Source organism: Rutidosis leptorrhynchoides, chromosome 6 (assembly GCF_046630445.1).
Source record: "Rutidosis leptorrhynchoides isolate AG116_Rl617_1_P2 chromosome 6, CSIRO_AGI_Rlap_v1, whole genome shotgun sequence".
NCBI classification, from domain to species: domain Eukaryota; kingdom Viridiplantae; phylum Streptophyta; class Magnoliopsida; order Asterales; family Asteraceae; genus Rutidosis; species Rutidosis leptorrhynchoides.
The window spans coordinates 437,871,384-437,898,802 of record NC_092338.1 but is presented as its reverse complement, the minus strand read 5'-3'; the positions used below and the strand labels follow the sequence as shown (position 1 = coordinate 437,898,802).

Genomic DNA, 27,419 nt, shown 5'->3' with positions numbered 1-27,419 from the left:
CTATAATGATAGTAAGTAAAAGTTGTATTATTTTGTAATAATAATTATTATTATAAAAATATCAATATTTATAATTACTAAGATGACATTATGATAAAACGATAATTCTAATTATGATAACTTTAATATTTACGATAATTTTTAATATTATCTTTAAAATAATAATTCTATTTAAAATAATAATTCTATTTAAAATAATAATAATAATAATGATATTTTATAGTAATAATGACATTTCTATTAAAATGATAATTTTTGTTAAAATGATAGTTTTAATACTAACGATAATTTTAATAATAATAGTAATGATAAAAATAATAAGAACGATAATTTTATCTAAATCAATATCTTATAATATTTTAATTTCATCATGATACTCTTACCCATTATTTCCTAATCGTTTCGTTTAATAGCTTTTAATCGTCTTTTATATCGTGTTCTTAATAATGATAATAATAGTAATCAAAATAATTAGGTGTTACAAATATTTGTTTTAATTACACTAATATTAATAATGATAGTTACTATAACATTATTAACGATAATACTAATAATTATCTTAATGATAATATAGTAATAATAATAATAACAATAACAATAACCATTTTTAAATAATGATATATATATATTAATAATGATAATAATAATAATAATAATACCAATAATAATAATAATAATAATAATAATAATAATAATAATAATAATAATAATAATAATTGGATAATAATAATAATAATACTAATTATAACTTTAACGATAATAACGATAGTAATAATAAAAAAAATAACAATTTTTAATGATAAATCCTTTTATTGATAAAGATAATAATAATAATAATAAGATAAAACTAGAACGACGATAATAACGACGATAATAATAATCATTTTTAAAAATAATACAAAAATTCGATGGACTATAACTTCAAATCCGTTCATCGAAATCATTCGATATCTAAATGAAAAGTTCTTAATTTTTCGCTAGCTTTCCAACGATATGCATATCTTATACCTTATCTCAGTCGCATATATAACTAATTCAGGATTCAACATAACCTAACTAAAGGCAATATCAAAAGTACAAACATGCATAATCCTATATACTCGAGCACTAGTCAGGGATACACTATTAGTATGTAAAAGTTAAATTATGAGTACTCACGTATCAATATTGAGATTCAATATTGCAGGAAAGGTACGTAGACGTAACGGAGATGATAAACACTATATTGACCTCACGAGCATACCCATGAACCATACCAATCACCTCCATAGCTATAATCCATAATTTTCTTAATCCAATCCCACTCGAAAAACAATTTCAAAATCACTCGGACAGCACTCTGACGTAATATTTTATGTATACTAATAATATCTTGAAATAATACGGAGTAAATATATATATGTAAATCGATTGAGAGAGTTTAGAGAAAAATATTTTCAAGTTTCTATGAAATAATGAAACCTATTGAATTCTATTTATAATAGATTTTTGAATTATTAAAGTATGAATTATTAAAGTGAATTATTAAAGTATGAATTATTAAAGTGAATTATTAAAGTTTGAATTATTAAAGTGAATTATTAAAGTATGAATTATTAAAGTGAATTATTAAAGCATGAATTATTAAAGTGAATTATTAAAGTTAAAGTAAAGTAAAGGTAAAGTTTAAGTATAGTAAAAGTATAAAACTATGTACGTATAATACGCGTATAAATATATATAATATTAATTTAAATCGTTATATATATTTAATAAAATAAAATATAAATATCGTTATCTTTATCATACTGGTTAAGTAATGAGTTGTCAAAAGTGGTTCTAGATATTTATAAAAGTTATATACGTTTTAATAATAAAGTTCTTTTTAAACTGAAAACGTTTTTGTACGTTTGAAACTAAATCAAATAAATATAATAATTTTGTTTTCTAAAACCAAATATATTTTTAAGAATCATTTGGTTTAAAGGTTAAAATAATGGAAATCGTTATATCATAAAATATTTTAAAAAAGTAGAATCATATATATTCATAATAGGTTTCAAGTTATTAAATTACAGTTTGTTGGTGAAGCATGGGATAAAGTTCAAAGGTTAAATAAACGTATGAAATCATCTTAATGAAAAATGTCGAGTTACTTAACTTGTCGATATCCAACATCTAAGTTATTTACACTTCACGTTCTTACTTATAAATCACTTTACCATTTTCCGAATGTTGTCAAAAAGAATAGATTTCTTAAATCACAGTGGACCTCATAACATAGACCCGTAATCATATCATAATGTATCTGATAAATCAACAATTTGATATTATCTTCTAATTCCATCGATAAACATATTGAAATAAATACGATCATGTAAAGTATTATACGTTTAATACTTTATTAATATTCTCAAGTTATAATATATATATATATATATATACATATATATACATATTTATTTATATATAACGGTTCGTGAATCGTCTGAATTTGGTCGAGGTTATAATGAATGTATGAACACAATTTAAAATTCTTGAGATTTAACTTAACAAACTTTGCTTATCGTGTCGGAATAATATAAAGATAAAGTTTAAATTTGATTGGAAATTTCCGGGTTGTCACAATTACACCATTTCATTACACATCTAGTCTACCACGACATCATGGCTAGCGAGTATCAAACTCCTTACATAAACCAATTCGTAATCTTATTCATTATACTATGGGTCTTGTCAATGACTCTACCCTATGGAGCATGGCACAACTATACGACTTTAACACTTATGCAAGTCCTAAACCGCTTATCCTTTCGCAACAATGGTTTAAGCCTAGATAATCCCTATCGTGGATTATCCAAGTCCCTTAAACCACAGCTCTGATACCAACTTTTAACGCCTTGAATCGAGTAAATTTTTTTTTTTTTTTTTTTTTTTTTTTGAAAAACAAGGTTACTGCCTGGACAAGGCTTATGCCGCGGCGCGGCCAGCCTTGTCGCGGCGCGACAATACACAGGAAAATTTATACTTCTTAGCCTTGCTTCTGTTCCCAACATCAGTTATATGCCGCGGCGCGGAGCCCTTGGCCGCGGCGCGACATAACACTAATCCGGGGGCTGATCTGCAACATTTCACTTAAACCAAACTTTTTCACTTTTCATCATACTCAAACATATTTAAAACTGCATAATTCATACACAAACATCAGAAATCAGTTTCTAACATCGTGAACCATCTATAAACAACATTTAGACAACAAAACGTGTTTTCATGAATCAAAACCATCATTTGGTCCCAAGTTCAACAATAACAAACATGACTCATTCAAAGCCCTTGGCGTTTAATAAGCGGTAACCGTAGAGCGTGATTACAAAAAGGGACTTGCAATACCACTTACGCTATGCCAATGCTCCTCTAGCGCTTTACACGGGCTCCTTACCTTCACGATGGACCTTAGCACCTAAAACATAAAACATCATAGGGGTAAGCTTTTGCACTTAGTGAGTTATAGGAAAGTAATAAAACACAAAACATGTGGGCATAAATCATAACACTTATCCTTCAACCCATTGGTTGCTTGCATACATTCGGATCCAATTCATTCATACCATAGACATGACTTACTAGGCCGAACCTAGTAATCATGCCTAAGCTAACCATAGACATACTAAATATGCCTAAGCTATCATCATCTCATACATAGACACTTAATGTGTCTAAGCTAACACAAACCATAGGCAAGATTACTAGCAATGTAATAACCTTGCCTAAGCTAAACATCAACCATAGATACAACTATTAGGTTAACCCAATAGTTCTATCTAAGCTACATAACTAGTGCACTTAGTCGTTTCTCTCTTGCACGGATGCAATCCGAGAACACTAAGCCACTCTTGACCCGCCCATATTACCCCCTATGAACTCACCTTGCTTAATTGAATTTCCTTGATCACTTGTAACCTCTTTTCCTTGATTAGCACCTATACACGAGCTAATCTCATTAATCATCACTCAATCGAAAATCACAATTTTCATGTATTAATACACTATCATATACTTTCACATTTACTTAACCCCCTAATCACAACATACATACATTCTAGCCTTGATCTCATCTTTTCTAAAACAAGAATATTACCAATTAAACTTCATAACTTAATCAAGTACATTTACTAGTTCATTTCTTAGCAATACATGCAACTTTTCCTTTAATCCTTTCATTATTTAAGAAATGTGCATACAATCCAATTTCATTACTAACACCCTTAAATTATCAAATAATCAATTTCTATAACCTTCAACAATAACCATAGTTCATACATGAACATCCTTCATCACAATTTCTAGCTAGAACACATAAACTTCTCATTGAGACATTTTAACAAACACTTGGTGTGCATGACTAGAAATCTAACTAGAACATCATCAATCTCACCATAATCATGCCATAAATCTATAATGCAAGTTCATACATGTAATTACTTCCAAAATCATCAACAATTCCATTCTAATTTATTCAAATGTGCACAATTAACAAATAGCAACTTTCTTAAGCATAATCTCATCATTAACACACAATACAAGCAATACCTAGACACAAAATCCATACCTTGTCTTTTAGAGTTTAAGAACCCTAATTGTGCACCAAGAGAGTGAAATTGGAAGATTAAAGCTTGCTAGAGTGATTAAGGTGTGTTAGATTTCACTAAATTCAAGCTTGCATGAGTTTAATTTCATCAATTGGTGATCTCCTTCTTCTTCCTCCTCCAAGTCGACACACACACATACAACCAGGAGGTTTCTTTATTTTTTTGTGAATAAATTCAATTTCCAGCATTTCTAATTTCTTTTATTTAATATAACTTTGGTCTATTAGCAATTTCAACCCTCCCCATCACATCTATAGTTAGGGAAGTCCTTAATTCTAACTTTGCACCATTAGTCCTTCTTAACTTAACCAATAAACTTAACTTTTATCCATTTAACATAAAACAACCTTTACCATATAATTTCTTAGCAATTAAAATTTACATAAAATAATACCTTAAATATTTGGGATGTTACATATGTATATGATCAAGTCCCCCCAGTTTATTATGATACATATTGCGAAACAAATGCATCATGATAAACTCTAAAAATTCGCAGTTTAATCTGACCACTATCCGCATTGAAATATATTTCGCGTTATCTTTGTTACCGTTATAACAGTCAATGTTACCGTTTGAATTATCTCAATAGATAATTAACATAATTAACCCCGTCGCCTATATATATTGTGACCTGAAATCACAAATTCACTACTCATTTTCCAAAGTATCAGAAAATTTCTCAACTCGTCAGTCAACCTTTATCATTTTAGTCATTACTTGCAGCTCTTCTTTAATTTAAAATGAAGATTAACGAGTTAGATAGGAAGGCTGATCCAAAAACCCTGATCACCAAACTATTAACAAGCCCGGAAGCTAAATCGTCATCATCAAAAGAAAAGCAACCCATTCCAATCGTCGATTTAACCTCCAAATCTCCCTATACAAAGCCGAGCTCTACCAAGCGGCCGTTACAAACACTGCCGTCTTCTCAAAGCAAAAAACATAAACAACAGGAGACCCCCCTCACGATAATCCAGTTATATTGGAACACGAAGGGGACCAGCAAACTGGTATATTGCGGATTGTTATTGCATACGTAAAATATACATTAGTTTTATTTCACCAACTAACCAACGATGTTATTTTGCAGGCGATTCTTCTGATGATCCTTTCTTTGTAAGCCCGAACACTCTTGATCAAATCACCGAATTGTTCCGCACTCCACCTGACTCTTATGGAGTGCGGATTGATGGTTTAGCAGGATATACTTGTGCTTCATCTGCTGCTGCTCTGGATCAGCGGCAACAGATGAAGTTAGCAATCCCCGGCGAGCTTCGCCGCGAGTTCTCTAAACTCTCTGTGCTGGACACGCATAATAGTTTTGTTCAAAATTTCTACATGTGCTTCAATTCAGCATATGACGTTATATGCCGTCAAGAACAATTTTTCAATGTTCTTGAAGCTGAACAACTAAAGTATAATGCTGAGAAGATCAAAGCTGAAGACAGCGAAAAACGCTGTGCTAATCTCTCCCATGAGCTAACCGCAGCAAAAACCACCGTTGATAACTTGAAACAACAGGTTGCTGCTGCGACTGAGAAAGAAAACCAACTGCAGGACACCATTAAAGCACTGTCAGAGAATGTGACGAAACTAACAACAGAGCGAGACAACGCTCTTGCTGCTAAAGCCTCTGCGGAACTTGAGTTCACCAAGGTCCGCCAACATCTCCCTGAACTGGCTAGAAAGATTCTCAATTCCAAGCCTGTTTCTGTAAATTTTTCAACATTTGTCGCCGCATTAAGGCTATGCGAGAGGGTTGAATTTATGGATGAGATTGCTATTCGCTGCCCACTGCCAGACCCGCTACCGTCTGCATTAGCTGATCGCCTTTGCTCACTGGAAGATGCGAAATCAGCATACGCGGTTGCTCAACAGGGCATAGCCGAAATTCTCCTCCCCAAGATAACCGCAATAAGTGAGCAAGAAGATGTCACTGCAGATGACATCATCAAGCTTGACTTAACCAAGGATTAGTACTCACTTTGTATAACAGCACACAGCTGCCTCTGCGACGTTATTAATAAAATTTTGCTGTTTCTTATTTTTGCAAGTACTTCTATTTTTATAGCGCTTTCATTATCAACATTCATAACACAAACTTGTCCTTTGCAATTTCCAACATATATTATTGTGCACATAATAAATGCGTACTTTTGCAAAACAATCTGTATGCGTATATGCTTATACGTTATGAATCTTCTAAGTCCGCCGAAACGATCCTTAGGCAATTAATTAGCATTGCGAAGCATCTAGGCATTGGCAAAATTAAACACTTAGGATATAAAATTCCTTTCGCAATAATTCGTATGCAAAAGTGGGCAATTTCATCACTTTGCTATTTAAACACTGCGAAATACTATAATCATTATGAAACAATCTTTAAAACATTTCATAACTATTTGTATTTCACAAATAAGCTTTTCGCATATTTTTACAAGTGCTTATTTTTAAAATTCCTACAAGCGTGATCAAGACTTGCAAGAAAAATAAAAAACAAAAACACCTAATAAGCATATCAGCCATATGCCTTGAATCCAATGTCACACTTTGCACATATATCTTTGATATTTTTCGCATAACTACGCATAATATCGCTTTAACAAAACAGCATGCCACACATTAGGTAAAACTCGCCCTTCCATATCCGCGAGCTTATATGAGCCTGCGGCATTAATTGCCACAATTTGATAAGGGCCTTCCCAATTAGGACCCAACTTGCCAAGCTTTTCTGCTCTGCTTGCTTCATTGTTTCACAGCACCCATTCGTCTATAGCGAAAGACAAAGCACTCACTCTTTTGTTATAATACTTAGCAATTTGCTGCTTATTATTCACTTCTCTAATAGCAGCCATTAATCGCCGCTCCTCAATGAAATTCAGGTTTTCGCTCAACGCAACATCATTTGCTTCTTCTTCAAAGTTAACTATTCTATGCGTTGGTACCAGAATTTTCGCAGGAATGACTGCCTCAGAACCATACACCAAGCTAAAAGGTGTTTCACCTGTGCTTTTCTTAAATGTTGTGCGATGTGCCCATAACACATTGGGTAATTCATCTACCCAACCTGTTCTCTTTTCACATAATCTCTTTTTAATACCGCTTACTATGTCACGATTGGTTACTTCGCATAAACCGTTAGCCTGTGGGTGCGCCACTGATGTAAATTTTTGTATAATATTTAAATCAGTGCACCATGTCTTAAAAGGATCTTTCGCTATTTGAGCACCATTATCGCTAACCAATTCTCGCGGAATGCCAAATCGGCAAACAATGTGTTCCCATACAAAATTTCGCACTTGCACACCAGTAATAGTGCGAACCGCCTTAGCTTCAACCCATTTGGTAAAGTAATCAATCGCGACAATCAGGAATTTAACATTTCCAGGACCTGCAGGAAATGGCCCTACAATGTCAATAGCCCATTTATTAAACGGCCATGGTGAATTAACAGGAATCATATCATGCCGCGGCATTCGATTCTGCAGAGCATGCCTTTGGCAACTTTTACAGCGTTTAACGATTTTTGCTACATCGCGGTATAGGGATGGCCAAAAGTATCCCATTTGCATAATTTTTGCTGCGATAGTTTTGTAGCCTGAATGCAGTGCACAAGTACCATTATGCACTTCTTCTATAATCATTTCTGCCTCAATTGGACCGACACAACGCATCATTGGCCCGCAATATGATTTACGATATAAGATATCATCTTGGATGATATACATCGGTGCTCGCTCTCTTACTAAACGGGCTTCGCGACCATCATCTGGCAGAATATCACTGCGGATATATTGTAAAATTGGATCCATCCAATTTTGCTGTTCTTCTGTAACAGATGCTACCATTAAGTCACTATCTATTGATTTACTTGGTAATTCCTCAACCCATACTTGTTTTTAAAAGTGCGAGAACGTTAAAGCAGCCAATTTGCTCAACGCATCCGCCTTTTTGTTTTGGCTTCTTGGCACTTGCGCGAGTTCGAATTGCTCAAATCGCATTGCCATTTCTTTCAACAACTGCAAGTATTTTTGCATAGAGGGATCATGTGCGTCAAAAGATCCATTAAACTGATTCGCTATTAACTGTGAATCCGTAAATGCAAGCAACTTAAAAACATTCATTTTTCGCGCAATATTTAAACCTGCAAGCAATGCCTCATACTCTGCTTCATTGTTTGTTACGTCAAAATTAAACCGCAGAGCATAAGTATGCTCTTCACCGCTTGAACTTGCCAAAACTAAACCCGCACCTGCACCTTCTGCACACGAAGCACCATCAGTAAATAAATCTCAAGTTTCACCGTGTTCAGGTTTTAGTGCGGTTCGCTCATTAATCACCTCCAACTCTCCAGACAGTTCAGCGAGATAATCCGCCATAACTTGTCCTTTTTCCGTGCTACGCGGAAGGTAAGATATTTGATAAGAACCTAATTCTACCACCCATAATGCGAGTCTACCAGATATCTCTGGCTTTGTTAAGACTTGTCTAATTGGTAGATTAGTTAATACATGCACGGGATGCCCTTGAAAATATCTTCGTAGCCTTCGCGTTGTTAAAATGAGCGCATACACAAACTTTTCAATCGGCGCATAGTTTATTTCACTCCCCGTAAGAGCTTTACTAACAAAATACACTGGTTTTTGTATTTTGTCCCTTTCCGCGATCAAAACTGAGCCAAAAGCTTCGTTTGCTACTGAAATATAAAGATAAAGAGTTTCGCCATGAACCGGCGCTGTTAGTGTAGGCAAAGTTTTTAACAACGTTTTCATCTCCTGAAACGCAGATTCTGCTTCGCTGGACTAAACAAAATTCTTTTGCTTCAAGCACCCTTTCAGAGTTTTGAAAAATGGCAACTGCCTTTCGACAGCTTTAAACAAGAAGCGCGTTAATGCGGCTAGTTTTCCCGTCAAACTTTGCACTTCTTTGACCGTTTTCAGCGCGGTCATATTTTCTATAGCTGCGATCTTTTTCGGATTAGCTTGAATACCTTGCTCTGTAATAAGATATCCCAAAAATTTTCCTTCAGTTTCGCCAAAACTACATTTTAGCGGATTAAGCTTCATGTTTATTTTTCGCAGTCTGTCAAATGTTTCGCGCATATCTTCAATGATTCGCTCTTGTGTCGCACTTTTGATGACTAAATCATCTACATAAGCTTCAAGATTACGCCCTATTTGTTTATCAAATGCGGTATCAATCAACCGTTGATATGTCGCACCCGCATTGATTAAACCGAAAGGCATCATTATATAGCAATATATGACTTTGCCCGTATGAAATGCGGTTTTATCTGCGTCTTCTTGAGCCATAGGAATCTGATGATATCCTCTTGCCGCGTCCAGAAAACATTTATATGGAAAAGCATGTAAAGATTCCACTTTTAAATCAATTTCTGGAAGCGGATAATTATCCTTGGGACACGCTTTATTCAAATCTTTGTAATCAATACACATTCTCCAAGAACCATCAGGTTTTTTCACCAATACTGGATTCGCAATCCATGATTGGTATTGGACTTCGCGCAAAATTCCAGCTCTTACCAATTTTGTTACTTCTTCACACAACCATTTTACGCGATCTGGGGCCATGCCCCTTCGCTTTTGCACTACGGGTTTTAGAGCTGGATTCACATTAAGCTTGTGTTCCGCAATATGACGTGGAACACCAGTCATATCGTTTTCGCACCAGGCAAAAACATCCATATACTGGACAAGTAATTGCACAATTTGCTTTTTAGTATCCGCACTAACATTGCGTCCTACTTTGATTTTCTGTTCTGGATATGCGGGATTAATTATTTCCATTGCATCCGCACCATCAACAGGTTCTTGCCCTGTGGTTTTTACGTTAACAGCCGCACAAATAGGCATAATGCTCATTGAACATATTGTGGCAACTCCCTTATATGTTGGAAACTTAATCATGCCATGAATTGTAGACGGGACAATTCCAAATTTACTTATAGCGGTTCTCCCCAGCAGCATGTTATAGCGAGAAGAGGCTCGCATAACATAAAAATCTAATCGCGCTTGTCGCACCAAAGTGTCATCATTAACATCAGCTAACTCGATGTTTAATGGCAGAACACCTATAGGTAATGAAGATTCTCCTGCAAAATCGGTTAGCGAAACTGCGGTTGTTTGCAGGTTTGTTTTAATACTTTCAGGCAATTGAGCAAAGCATTGTTCGTAAATAATATCGACGCTACTGCCGTTATCGACATGGACTTTCATGACTGTGATGTCAGCTTCCGCGATTTTACACGATACCATTATCGGCATTTCAGAGAAATCATCGCTCTGCATTTTCGGGAAACTAATTGGCGCAAATTGCCAATTATGATACATTTTAGCGGACTTTCGCTTTTTTCCTCTTTTTTGGGCATTCGCTCGTACAGCGACCACTACACCACTATTATTTCCAATATTACTCATAATTCTAAGCAATCAAGCAATTCGCCGCCGATTTTAGATGTATGCACCTACAAATCATCACAACAAAAACACGATTGAAATTAAACCGTCGAATTAATTGTTTTAACGGCATAAAACAAAAAATTTCAGTTTAATTCGTAAAACGGGTCCACGGATGGCGCCAATTGATCAATCCATAGTTAGCGATGTTGCTTAATTACGGATTGAGTGCAATAAGATTGTAATGGAGGATGGAATGTTTGATGATTATTTTGGGCCCCGATGATCATCTTTCACTTTAACTATCAAGTGATCAACCACCCCGACCCGGTCTTGATTGTTAATTAGCTTAATTCACCTTTGCGCAGTGTAAAAATCCCTTGGGCAAGATCACAAGTGGAAATTACAAAGGCTTAGGCAAAATGGCAGAGAATCAACAACCCCTAAATGAGAGGCCAAGCTCCCTATTTATAGGAATCGAAATATCCGCGGTATGCGAGTTACTTAACTATCAGCGGAAACTCAGCGGATTAAACCGCGGTCTTGTATTAATGCGAAAACATAATCGCTGAACTTCCTTTCAGCGAATATTCCACAACTTTGCATTATAATTCGCGTAGTTTTTCCTTTGGCCTTTAGCCAATAAAATATACATATACAATGCTATGTATATGATCAGACGGGGCGGTGTAAAAATTTACTGTAATAAATTTTTCATTGTCAGCAGGGGTAAACACTAAAAAAAACCTTATTTTAATGTAATTTTTTTTCTTTTTAGTGTAAAATTTTTTGTTCCGTAAAATCCAGGTGGGACTGATACCCCCTTTGGGTTCCACTAAGTACCGCCACCGGTTTTCTTCCATTTTGTTCTAAGGTTTTAAACAAGAATCATATGTTGGAATATTGGATACAAACAAGACCGGTGATTTAAACCAATCACCAAACCCACAACGACAAACGATAAAATAAAGCATGAAACGATAAATAAATGACACATGGATTTAACGTGGTTATATCCCAACTCCAAACACGGAGAAGGGTTTAGTCCACGGGCGCAAACCATAGATCTTTCTTTATTATTTTGTGCACGTTGTTATGGGTTACATATGATCATATTTATAGGCAAAAACAAAATAAGGAAACAACTTAGGGAACAAGCAAGAACATTCTGGAACTTTCCTTTTTCGCGTCTTGACCTTGTTGCTCAAGAAAATACTTTCCTTGTTTAATTCTTCTTTGCACTCAACATCATAATCATTGTCTGAATAATAAGCCTGCATCAAAGTTAAATATGTAATCTTATCGCGCTCTATGTTCTTTTCCTCCATTCGATTAAATTTCTCAACGGCATTTTTAGTTTTACCACATTTTTACAATACCCTTTGATCATTGTATTATACGTTACGGTATCAGGTTTTACAACTCAAGTATCCATAACTTCAAAAACCTGTTCAGCAGACTCGATAAACATTGAATTAACCAGACCATTTATTAAGAAATTAAATGTAAATAAACTCAGTTCGATTCCGTTTTCATTCATTTCTTTCCATACCCATAACAATTCTTCAACTAAACCATGATTCCCAAATGATTTTATCAATAAATTTGCACACTTTACATTCATCAAGAAACCCTTTTTCTTAACCTCAGTAAACACAAACTTAACCTTATCACAATCTTTACAATTACATAAAATATCAATCAAGAAAACGTAACATTCAAGATTATGAGAATAATTATACCCACTACCCTTCTGCTTACCAGCCCATCTGAAAAACCGGAAAGCGAGTTCGGGTTTACTAGAAGAAAAGCATTTTTTTCCAATTTTTCACTAAGCAATATAGGCAAAGTACGAAAAAGAACTATAGGTTTGCTCATTTCTACTTAAAGTCCGAAATACCAAGTAAGTAACCACAGATGTAACTAAAAACATTCCCAAGTGTAAAACTAGTATAGTTTGTTGGATCAAAAGTTTATGTAATCAAATCACTAAGTATTTACAGAAGTAAAAGTTGAAGAATATAGGCACGTATAAAAAAGTATAGTATAGAACAGAGGAAAGTAGAATGGAAAACAGAACTACTAACTACTACTCTAAAAATAATAAAAAGGAGAGTCACTCCCACTCTCCCTGATACTCGCTCTAAAAATAATACCAGTTCAAACTAACTAGCAAACCAAATTATTAAACTAATACTAACATAAAATGAATACTAACTACTACTGACCAAATTATTTGAACCAAACACTATTGTGACCATGCATCTTATTGTAGTAATATAACCGATTACACTAACAATCATCCCCTTAATCGGTTAGTTATAGTAGTGTCGGTTCCTCCTTGACTAAATTTGCCTCCTTTTCCCATTTAGGACACTTGTTGTTGAGATGGCCAAATTCACCAATTAAGGGGGTGATTATTGATTAATTGGTCATGTTACTGTTGATGGGAATTCTCTCAAATGTTTGGTTAATATCTATTATAAATTTAGGATTAAATTAGTAGTATTTGGTTTTGTTTTAATTTAATTGTTTTAGTTGAATATGTCTTCATTGTTAGCGGATTCTAAAGGAGTTAAGGAAATAAACAGTTAGTGGGTGTAGTTAGTGGGAGTAATAGGTAGTTTTATTCTGTTGCCTATCTAGTGTACGTCTAGTATATATATAGTCTATGTAATGTGAGTTTAAAGAGTGTGAAGCAAGATGTAGCCTTTCTAGTGTATTGGTTTATTTTCCATATTATCTTGTCAAACATATTTTTCATTCTGTTAATTTCATAACAGTAACACGCTATCACGTTTTCTTGTACCTCCACCGGTTAATCGTCTCTTTTCACGAACAAAATTGACAGCCTCTCAACACTCCTGACAACTCCAACTTTCCTGGTCACTGCTCCAAAAAACTCTTCACACCACCCAAGAAAACAAACTCTGACCACGAGCTATAACGATTTCTTGTCCCCGGTCTAGTTTCTTCTCACGAGCAACACGACCTAGTTGAAGCTACAAACCTCGCTCTGATACCAAGTGTTGGATCAAAAGTTTATGTAAACAAATCACTAAGTATTTACAAAAGTAAAAGTTGAAGAATATAGGCACGTATAAAAAATATAGTATGGAACAGAGGAAAGTAGAATGTAAAATGGAACTACTTGTTTTATTCACCAATTGCTTGCTAATTAAATAGCAAGAGCTTTACACACGTTTCCCTTAAAAGTAGCTCAACAATACTATTATTTCAACAAAATAATACGGAGAGTCACTCCCACTCTCCCTAATACTCGCTCTAAAAATAATACCAGTTCAAACTAACTAACAAACCAAATTATTTAACTAATACTAACATAAAATGAATACTAACTACTACTGACCAAATTATTTAAACCAAACACTACCGTGACCATGCATATTATTGTAGTAATGTAACCGATTACACTAACATAGTTAGATATATTGCATAATAGAAACATGCCATTAATTTGCAGTATGTACCTTACTAGGCTGACGCAACATTTTTTATAAGTAATCAATGTAACCCTTCATGATGTTTAGATAAGCAACTAAACAACTCTAGCTTTATAATCACAAAAAGGAATATTTTATTTTTAGGCGTTAGATCAACAAATTGGCACTGAAGTAAAGTCAAATAGTCAAACTTCATACCCTGTTACATAAACAAATTTAACATCATAAAAAATATAAGTATAAGCACAAATTAAATTAAAAGAATAATTATAACACTCGGGATGAAAATGACTCTATTGAATTTAGTGAAATCAATGAAAGTAATTCATATAACTAAAACCCTAAGTCATATAACTATATGAAACTAATTCATATAACTAGCACTCAGTCTGATGTAACATTTATTAACCAGCACACTCCTGTTGAGTGATAATGCTAAAAACGAACATATATTTTATAGCATTATCCTTCCAGAAAGACAAGCTTTTAGTTGCAATTGTTCTATTTCCAAGTAATATTCGTTTAAATAATAAAAGGTGAAGACAAAAGACAGAATCGACGATTTGAAGACGCAAATGACCAAAAAGTTCAAATGTACAAGATACAATCCAAGTAGTTCAATTTATTGATGAATAACGTCTAAAAATGACAAGAGTACAAGCCGCGAAATGCAAAGTACAAGATATCTAAGCATACGGAAAGGTGTTCGAAAATCCGGAACCAAGACATGAACTGACTATCAATGTGCGACTCAACGGAGCTAAAATTACAAGTCAACTATGCACACAAATATAATATAATACATAAATAATTATATAAGTTATATATCTATTATATTTATATATTAAATAAATAACGTCGACAAGCTATGAGCCAAAACCTGTGTGAGCTGGAAATCGAAGCTCCGCAATCGCGGAGCTATGAGGAAGGAAAAAACCGCAGTCGCGGAGCACACCAGGACTTAAATCCACCTATAAAAGGCCATGCAGTTCGACGAGTAATCACACACCTTCAATCAATATATTTCACTCTCTCTCAGAATATATTTATATTTATATTTATATTTTATAATTATAATTTTAATTTTAAGTTAATAATAATAATAAGGTTATTGTAGCGAATGTTTTAAGGTTTTGTAAGTAAAAACTCTGTCCGTGTAACACTACGCGATTAATACTCATTGTAAGTTATGTTCAACGTTTTTAAATTAATGTCTCGTAGCTAAGTTATTATTATGCTTATTTAAGCCGAAGTAATCGTGATGTTGGACTAAATATTAAGACGGGGTTATTGAGCTTTGGACCATAATTGGGGTTTGGACAAAAGACCGATACTTGTGGAAATTGGACTATGGGCTATTAATGGGCTTTATATTTGATTAACTAAATGATATCTTGTTAATTATATAGATATTTACAACTTGACGTATCTATATATAACCACATACGCTTGATCGGGTATGGTGGGCGGGATATTTATAAATACTAATAATTGTTCATTTGACCAGAGACGGGGATGGATTAATAGTCAATTAATAGTCAATGGACTCATTAAAATATGGGTGGATTACATTCAAGGGTAATTGGTGTAATTGTTAACAAAGTATTAAAACCTTAGATTACACGCAGTCGATAACCTGGTGTAACCATTAACAAAGTATTAAAACCTTGTTACAGTTTAAGTCCCCAATTAGTTGGAATATTTGACTTCGGGTATAAGGTTAATTTGGCGAAGACTCTCGCACTTTATAATTATGACCGATGGACTATTATGGACAAAACCAGATGGACATATCAAATAAATCAGGACAAAGGACAATTAACCCATTGTAATAAATTAAAATCAAAACGTCAAACATCATGATTACAGAAGTTTAAATAAACATAATTCTATTATTTTATATCTCATCGTACTTTTATTTACTGTCATTTTAATTATCGCACTTTTAATTATCGCACTTTTATATATCGTCATTTATTTTTATTTACGCTTTAAATTAAGTTCTATTTTATTTATAATATTTTGCATTAGGTTTTAACTGTGATATAAGACTTAAAATTGACAAACCGGTCATTAAACGGTAATACTCTCTTTTATAATAATAATAATACTTATATATATATATATATATATATATATATATATATATATATATATATATATATATATATATACACACACACACACAAATATAGTTGTCAAAACAATATAGTGTAAAATCATCTGGATCTCTGTGGAACGAACCGGACTTACTAAAAACTATACTACTCTACGATTAGGTACACTGCCTATAAGTGTTGTAGCAAGGTTTAGGTATATCCATTCTATAAATAAATAACTTGTGTAAAATTGTATCGTATTTAATAGTATTTTGTAGTAAACTATAATAGTATTTCGTACGCCACCTCGCACACATCATTGAGCTAAAACCCTAAGTCATATAACTATATGAAACTAATTTGATTAGGTTGACTAAAAGGTCAAAATAGGAATAAACAAAATTCAGGTTTGTATATAAACTTTTGTTATTAATATGAGTAAGTATGTTGACAAAAAAAGTCAAAATAGGAGGAGTAGACTATTTTCAACCTTGTGTAGTATAGTAGTAATTAGAAGGAACAACAGAGTTAACCAAAATCAATCTTCTAACAATGTAATAAAGTAAACATTGATAAAATTAGAACCCTAAATAAATCAAGAGCCAAAATGAAGGATTGTATATACTTACAGAGCGTGTCAATTATGAGCTGATGTTTGAAGCGTTAGTTGCGAGAAGAAAAACTATTTGGAGAAATTCCTAATTTAAATATCAAATCAAATGGTTAATAACTGATAAACTTGGTCATTAAGCATATATAGTAACGGTAACATTTTGACCTCAGGTAAAACTATAAGTACATTGTGTCAATCTAATTAATTTCACCACACCCATCAACTAATTCAAAATTCTTCGGCTAATATCTTCACCACCGGCAAATTTTTCCGACACCGACTACTGTATCCGACACCGGAATTTTTTTTTCGACACTTTAATTTGTTCCGTTAATTTCTTCAACACCTTGTCTACCACATTACTACAGCTCTTCTAATTCGTATATTAAACTCGAATTCAACATTACGTTGATTTTTGATCATTCAAAGTACAATTCAAGAAAACTTTCCGTTAAAAAACATACAATTTTCGGCTATTTTCTATTCTGTTTATTCAATTCTTTCTACCTATTCTTTCTTTATCTGGCACTTGTTTTCTGAATTCTTTAATTTCCAGCACTTGTTTTCTACAATATTCAACTTCCGGCACTTGTTTCTACATTCTACAATTTCCGGCATCATTCTTCAATATCCGTCACTTCTTTTATGAATTCTTTAATTTTCAGCACTTGTTTTCTACAATATTCAATTGTCGGCACTTGTTTCTAACAATTTTCGGCATTAATACAGCTCCGACATTCATTATCACAAAAAAACGTTTTTTCATATATACTGAGTTTACATAAAGAAACAGTTAAAGTCGTTCAGAAAGAAAAGATCAAAAAGGTAATATTTACTAATTATTATATTATTATTTTTATTATTATTGTTATTATAATATTATTATATTATTATTATTATTATTATTATTATTATTGTTATTATTATTATTATACTATTATTATTATTATATTATTATATTATTATTATTATTATTATTATTATTATTATTAATTTATTAATTAATTATTATTATTCAATTTGTTTATTTACGTGCAGGAAAGGAAAAATGCCAAACATGCATTCCAAACCTAAACCCACGTTAGTATGTGTCCTACCAAAAGACCCATCGGACCTTTCTCCAATAATATTACCCGTGGGTAACGATGAAGATTTTCTTAAGAATTTTGTATAGAGACACTCCTGATACGTACTACGCATGAAACGTAGAATTATACAACAACTTTCATTGAAAAAAGGAACTACGTGCAGCAATTCAACCCATACACATAACAGTTGGCGATGAGTTGTTGGAGTTGTTTATAAATGTCAGCAACATATACTTGCTTGGCCACAAAAATAAACACAAAGGGTTTAAAGTTCCTTTGGGAAATGGCTTGGGTAACAACCTGTTACCGGATGATCATACTCTACTACTATACACCATACAATATCAAGCGAGTTTATTACTCGATGTGGAGTTAACGGCTCAAGCTTTTCTTCGAGATATTAAATTGCTACTTAATCAAAAAGACAAGAAGACTGTAAGGAAATACCACACCATGATTGTATTTCTTTGTGAAGCTCCTAGATTCAATCCCGTTAGCCAACGTATTCAATCCGGCAAAATTTTCCGATACTTTAATTTGTTCTGTTAATTTCTTCGACACGTTGTCTACCACATTACTACATCTCTTCTAATTCGTATATTATATTCAAATTCAACATTATGTTGATTTTTGATCATACAAAGTACAATTCAAGAACACATTCTGTTAAAAAAATACAATTTTCGGCTATTTCCTGTTATGTTTATTCAATTCTTTCTACGTATTCTTTCTTTATCGTCATTATCAAAAAACCCTTACGAATTAATTTAGACATTTTTCAATTTCCGGCAACATTCTTCAATATCCGGCACTTGTTTTCTGAATTCTTTAATTTCCAACACTTGTTTCTACATTCTACAATTTTCGGCATTAATACAGCTCCGACATTCCTTATCACCAAAAAAAAAGTTTTTTTCATATATACTGAGTTTACATAAAGAAACAATTAAAGTCGTTCAGAAAGAAAAGATTGAAAAGGTAATATTTACTGATTATATTATTATTATTGTTATTATTATTGTTATTATTATTATTATTATTATTATTATTATTATTATTATTAGTATTATTAATTAATTATTATTAATTATTATTATTCAATTTCTTTATTTATGTGCAGGAAAGGAAAAATGCCAAACAAGCATTCCAAACCTAAACCCACGTCAGTATGTGTCCCACCAAAAGCCCCACCGGACCTTGCTTCAATAATATTACCCGTTGGTAACCAAGAAGATTTTCTTAAGAATTTTGTAAAGAGACACTCCCGATATGTACTACGCACGAGACGTAGAATTATACAACAACATTCATTGAAAAAGGAACTACGTTCAGCAATTCAACCCATACACAAACCAGTTAGGCCGATCAGTTGTTGCAGTGGCGAAGCCAGGTTTTAAAGATGAGGAGGGCTCAATGTCACGGACTTATCTCGATAATCTCCTCGTGCGACACTTAGTCACTACTAATTCAATCTTACTCGGACCTTCCTACGATTTAAATAACCAATAGAGAACAAATGGGAATCAAGGAAAATACTTATATTGATTGAGACGTTTTTACAAGAGAGAATACAAAAAATTTGATGTTTGTTGTGCCAAATGAGGTTAACCATATTTGTACTACTTTACTATATAATAGATGAATAAGATCAAATGATACGAATGACTAAGATCAAAGTACTTCACATATATACATAATTCTAGAGATATCTGTAAAGTTTTTATCATTTTAAAGATGAACTCGGGAGATAGTTCTAGAAAAACTTCTATGAAATTCTTGTATCTTTCAATTTTGGGTTAATAGATCACAATTGAGCCACAAGCCGGATGGGTTGAGCCACAAGCTTAGTGGTTTGTGACAACAACCAACAGCTAAATACTTATAATAACAATTTCTATATATAAATGGTAACAAAATATTATATTGAAAAAATAAGTTAACAATTATAACCATTCTAAATAGAATAAATATATGAGTCAAACTAATAAATCTATTTAATCAAATATAATCTATAAAAAATAGTTAATTTTGCACACATAAAGACATTTATCACGAACAAGTTTGTCAAAAATAGTTAAATAGTTATGATTAGTTAACTATTCATATAACTTTTAATAAAATACAAGATCTTTGAGACAAATCTTATCTTTTGTATTAAGAACACGTTAACGCTCCTTGAAAATAAAAGAAATTGTAGTAATTATATCATCAATTTCTCTTTCAATATAAAAAATCAAACAAGTTTTTAAAAAAAAACATAAATACTAGTAATCTGAAAATTGTAACACTCCATTAATAGCAACAATTTCCATTGAGAAAAATACATCTAAAATTTAAAAAAAAAAATATTGTTTATAATTAAGACCATCTTATCTTATTTAACTAGCTTAATGCCCGCGAATTAGCGGGGCTTTTTTATGGGACAAATCAAGAATAAATTTGAAACTCCATAAACTTATATTTTATATTATTTGAATGGTTGACAGCAATGAGACCAAATCATAGAATAATGATGTATACTCGTTGACAAAATCAAAACAAATAAAACATAAATGTAAATAACATATAACCTTAAATAGGGCATTAGAAGCATACTAACATTAAAAAGGATAAACGAAACAATATTATAACTAAACATAAAATGATAGGCATACCAACATAGATTTAATGTTTCAAATATACCAACATTTAACATCCTTCTATTCACATGTTCTTCAAAGATTATAAAAATACCAATGAGAAATTCAAGAACTATTTGCAGACCCTGTAGAGGCACTTTGACACCTCCTTTTCGTGGTCGAAATCTGCAAAAATATGATTGTTTTCATGAAATTCTCATTATGATTATGATACTTATTATATGCTTTATAAAAGTAAAACATAAATATCAATCCAATAGTAAACCATAGAAATTCAATAAAGACCCAAAATGTGCTCGGGCATGAAGTCATGGTGCATCAAAAGACTAATAATTGGTGGCCTCTGAAAACCAAATACTGTAGAACACAAATGTTAATCACATAACTGGAGACCTTATTCTCAAGAATTGTATTGATTCAGTTGAAGGTGTCAATATTGACCCATACAATTTAAGTTTTATCTGTAATTGGTCAAATGGATCAAATAAGGATTAGTTTTAAATGAAGCATACTGCATAAAAATGACCCATCAACCCAACCTGACTCAGTGACCCACCTCATTTTGACCTGTATAAAAATGACCCACCAACCGAAATTAGTTTCGAGCTCGACCCACTACCCACCCATTTTGTCACATCTAATTTACCGGCACTTTTCTTTATTACCAAATCACTATATTTATCTTAAAAATAAACCTATTTATAAAACCATAATCACAAAAACCAAGATAAAAGATTACCAGGTGAATGCAATATATTTTTTAAAGAGTCGATGACTCTTTATCAACTTTAGTCATCTTTTCCCGAGTTAAGCTTCTTATAAGCCTCAATAACTGGATAAAATATTTGATCTAATAAATGATGTGTTGAACATAGCACGATACACAATTTTTCATGCTCCGAATCATCATGTAATATTTTCACCTTGTATTCATGGTTATCATTGATGAGTTTTTTTTTTGTTAGTGTTATTGTTGAGTTTGTATTATGATTGTGAATACAAATGAGTAATGCCTCACCTATATATAATCACCAGGGTTAACCATAATTATGAAAATAGTAATGAGGATTGATATGACATTATCATTAATTAATCAATCAATATGTTGATTGATTTGAAATTCCTTATTATTGAATTTCTGTTACAATTTATTTTAAGATAGATTTTTCTTTCAAATAATTGAATCCACCATTAATTTCATATGTGTAACAAAATAATTTCCACAAATACAAAGGTCTAAAATGTGGAATGGATATCTGTATATCTAAATAGGTATAACAAAAAAATGGTACATATTCAAAGTGATGCACATATGCTTTCAGTATCCTAGATTAAATGGTACACATTCAAACTATGGACAATTAAATCAACACAATGGTACACACGAATGTAGATTGTGGACAATTATATCAACAGATAAATGACTAACGACCAATAAAACCTAATAGGCTTTTTTGAATTCATAACATCACCAAAAATAACATCTTGAGAACACTAATATTGTATGAAGACATGAAAATCTTAGAAAACTAATCAACTACAAAAAAATTCAGGTAGCAATGCAAAACAATTTCTCACATAAACACTAACAAATGGATACCACAAACGGATATAGATGATGCTTACCCAACCTTCTAATCCACAATTTTTCAAATTTAAACGATAACTAAGATTAATTGTGAGAAATAGCATTTATTTGATTAAATTCACGTTAGTTTTGAACTATCAAATTACTCAATAATAACAAATAAATGCACAAAAATCCATACATACAAACATGAAAAAGTACAAAATTAAAATCTACAACACAATTCATGAAATCAAAAAAAATAAGAAATTCATAAAATTTATATAACAAAATCTTAGAAATTAAATAACGAAACCCATAACCATAAAATAAAAGAATAAAAAACTATCTACTAATTTTTAGGAATAATAAAAGGTTAGAAAAGAAATACCAGCAACTCATGGCGATGGCAGCAGTAACGGGGATGTTTGTCGCATAAAACCCTAATTTTTGCCCCCAACCCAATCGGGTTTTAACAACCGGGAAGAAGGAAGACTCCTGCAACACGATTAACAGATGAAAAGAGCAAAAATAATCGCTTGAATGCCGTATAAATCGCTTGAAAATCGAGGAGTAATAATCCAGGTGCGATTATTAAGAGCGAATGACAACAGATGATATATGACAAACCTAAAATCAAAGAACAACATCAAAAATACTCACCCACGTTTAACAACCTCTGATTTCCGATTTTTGGAAATTCAAATTTTGAAGATCGTCTTGTGAATGCAATGGTATCGATCTATTGCGATGGAATTGTGTTTGAAGAGTTTTGGTTAGGATCTTTATTCTCCAGTATTTTACCAGCGATGAAATCAGTTTAAATAATGTTAAAGAGGTACATTATTATAGCATCTTTTAAAAGTTTATAAAATGTTACAATTGTGAGTTTTTGGATGATTGATTTCAAAATATATTATAATTATGTGATTGCGTGTAATTAGAACTTTAACAGCTGAAGTCATCAATTGCATTCTTATCAATTACGTTTTAATAGGTGTAAATTCGAATTTTGAAGTTGAAAATGGAAAGTAATTATTATAGCATCTGTTAAAAATTTATAAAATGTGACAAATTTGAAAGTTATTATTAAAGCATCTTTTAAAGTTTATAAAATGTTACAAATGAAAAGTAATTCGAATTTTGAAGCTGAAAATGGAAAGTAATAATGTTGAATGTGACAAATTTATTGGAACATTAAAATTTTGAAAAAGAGGCTGCCATTTAAAGTGATTTCAAAGAGTATTTTTGTAATCAAACAAATCAATCTAGGATTATGAAGACATTAGAAGAGATTAAGGGCTAAGATCAAATGTGGTTATTTTAATGGATGGCTGAGATTATATTAGGCTCCTTAAATTGACTTATTTTACCTTTTGTTATTATATATAAAAGGGATAGATGTAATACAAACACAATTATTACATGGAATGAAATTTTTTAAAGAAGGAAATTAAAGAAAAACTTACAATCTAAATTGACTAATTGCATATTTAGAGAGAAATTTAATTGCTTGTTAAAGTAATGGTAAAACGTAAAAGAAAACTAAATTTCATTACATAATGGCTCGGTAAATTAGATATAACTGACGTATAATAGGATTGTTTACTGATATTGCTCTAATTATACATGTTTTATCTCGCAATATCTCCCTCACTTCACTCGATTTTTGATGATTTTGGAGCCTATTTGATATGCTTATGAGCTAAATGGCAATTTGGAGGCTAAAAGCTTGATTTGGTGTAAAATTGACCAAGTCTTGATCAAAAGTGGCAAAGAAAATGGCAAGTGTAGAATTGAGCTTCAAAAGCGTTGCTTCTACATGAAAGCGCCGCTCCTAAAGAGTAAAAGCGCCGCACCTCAATGAAAAGCGACGTTCTTGCATACGTTTTGGCACCATTTTCCACCAGTAGCCAGAAGCACCGTTCCTCATTGCCAAAAGTGTCGCTCCTGATTAGAAAAAGCGCCGCTCCTAACCACAAAAGCGCCGCTCCTGAATGAAGCCAAAATCGCCGCTCCTGAGCCAAAAGCAGCGCTCCTGACGCTGATCAGCCCAGAATTTTCAGCACTATAAAAGGGAAGAGATTAGGTCATTTTGAAGAGAGCTGCAATTCTAAGTCCGATTTTCTCCTACAAAACCCTAATTTCATCATCCATTGGAGTTTGAAGGTGGATTGAAGGAAGCAAGCTCAAGATCCATCATAGTTTAGCTCTAGATCTTCATCTCTTTGTATTTGGGTTGTAATCTCCACATTTCTTACTCTATTTTGAATCAATTACTTGTAATAACTTTAAGATGATGTTTATTTGTGTTTCAATGTTTATGATTAGTGTAATCTTAGCCATGATTGGTTAAATCTCTTGTGTTTGCTTATCTATGAATCTCTAATGCAAAGATTTTCCCCTAAATCAATTAAATGATGTTGTTTGAATGAAATACATGATCAAGTGTTATTGTATTAGATATAGATCCATTGCTATGCATTTGTTTTAGGGTTTACTTTGATTACATAGGTTGAGTAGCTCTCTTAGTGATTTGAGAAGTGAATCAATTTGTGCTTCAACACCTTGAGTGATCTAGACAACTAGACTAAGGATTTCAAGTGATTGTGTTCTTGATCTAGGTTGGTTTTCAATTGGCCTTTAGCCAACATAGTGGTGTTCGATTATCTTAAGTGATTTCGATAGTTGAAGGGTTCTAAGTGATTTCAACCCAAGCATAATCTCAATAACCAATCATGCTTAACTTGATCTTAGAATGCAATGCTTATGTGAATTCGCAAAGTGTTATTTGATTAAGGTTTGGTAGTAATACTAAACATTTAATAGTTCAACAACTAATGCGATAGCAATTTGGGTAAAACGGGGCAATCTAAGCATAGAGGGGATTATGTAAGTGAACACTACTTAGTTGATTTAAGTTCTCAATATTTCGTTACTTGTTACTTGCTACTAGTTTTAATTGTTAAGTTTAAGTTTGTTTACTTGTGCACGTTTCAGTTGTTGATTAAAATCAATCAAAACCCTCAACCAAACAAACCCTAGGACAATTAATAGTTTCAATTATTCAACTTACGTCGATCTCTTGGGACGAACTTGATACGAATACTTACATTAAAGTGCTATAATAATCGGGCTTTAAGTGCTCGTTAGTTGTGTGTGTGCTTATTTGTAGTGTTTGAATCTTATATAAATTTTAAGGGTAAAAGATGTGTTGCATCAAGACACATCATCATTTACTCAATATACTAACGTTTGTTTAGATGAGATATATTTTGTGCAGAACTCAACGTATAATATGACTCTTTGTGTAGTTGGACTTAGTAGTATATTAGATATATAAGAAACATTGGTGGAGACTTAGCACAATCATATCCCCCCTTATCTCCGCCTCTGAGTTGTTGGAGTTGTTTATAAATGTCAGTGACATATACTTGCTTGGCCACAAAAATAAACACAAAAAGTTTAAAGTTCCTTTGGGAAATGGCTTGGGTAACAACCTGTTACCGGATGATCATACTCTACTACGATACACCATACAATATCAAGCGAGTTAGTTACTCGATGTGGAGTTAACGGCTCAAGCTTTTCTTCGAGATATTAAATTGCTACTTAATCAAAAAGACAAGAAGACTTGTACTGTAAGGTAATACCACACAATGATTGTATTTCTTTGCGAAGCTCCTAGATTCAATCCCGCTAGCCTACGTATTCAAATGTTGCATAGAAAAAGAGTAGTACACATACTTAGACAGGAATGCCACTTATATGAATGGCTTACATAATGGAGTAAGATATCAATTTTACAAGGAGAGTCTCGTTTGGTAGTGGTAACAAAGGAGTATGAGAAACAATTAGAAGAGCATAAAAGAAAAACTATAGTACTTTTACATTTGTATTTCCAAAACAGCCAGATCAAGATCATAATTTTGCATGTTTAGTTGCCGATAGGGTCATTGCTATATCTTGTCTCGACAAGGAGGCGTCGACATCCTCATCATGTTTTAAATATAATTTTTTTCTTTAATTATTGAATCGGTGTTAGATATTTTTTATTTTATAACTAAACGGTTCTTATTCTTATATTTAGGTGGTAGAGATGATGACGGCCGTTAATACCAAGTATCCCAACAAGAAGAATAAAGGCAAGATGTATGAATAAATAATGGTTCCGGTGATGGATTCGGAATCGAGTCTACATTTTCGTTCAAGGCTTGTGTGAACGGTGGCGTTAAAAAAAACATTGACGGTAGTTAATTTGTCCTTGTGTAGTTGTTTGGTTAGTTGGATAGTTTTGATTTTCATATCTTGTGATTGTAGGTCTTATGGCGAGGCTCGGGTTTAGTTAACCTTAAGTCGAGGTTGTTGGTGTTTACTGCTTCCGAGCCTCGTTCGTGTTTTGTTTTGTTGTATCTTTGTTCTCTTGTCTCTTTTTTGAGACAATGTTTCGTTATAAAGTTTTTGTTTTCGGGAAGAAAAAAAATTTGTTTTTGAAGATAATGTGTATTTGGTTAATTAATAAAATGTACATTGGTTTACTGGTTTTTCACAATTGGTTTACATACATGGTTTCGATCTCTTGGAGGAATCGATATTTTTTTAGTAATATTCATAACAAATATAAATTTCGGAGTATTATTCTATAACAATAATCATAGATTAAAATTATTTTAATAATAATAAGTTTATCGTTATTGATTATAATTTATTTATTTATTAAAATCACAATTATGAGTGATGATATACGAGCATAAGTCTAGAAAGGACTTATTTCAGTTAAACTTAAAACATATTTTATCTTACTTGTACTTATATTTATTATTAACGATTGTTGGGAGCATAATTTGTTATGTATACAAAAGGCCCATTTTTACTTATGTATGAACCGAAGAGCTATTGGCC

General features: G+C 32.4%; 1 pseudogene; it reads right to left on the bottom strand.

Annotated features, from left to right (window-relative positions):
* LOC139855302 (uncharacterized) overlaps positions 1-26,474 on the bottom strand; it is a 44,415-nt pseudogene extending 17,941 nt beyond the window's left edge.
* Positions 26,475-27,419: the final 945 nt, after the last annotated feature.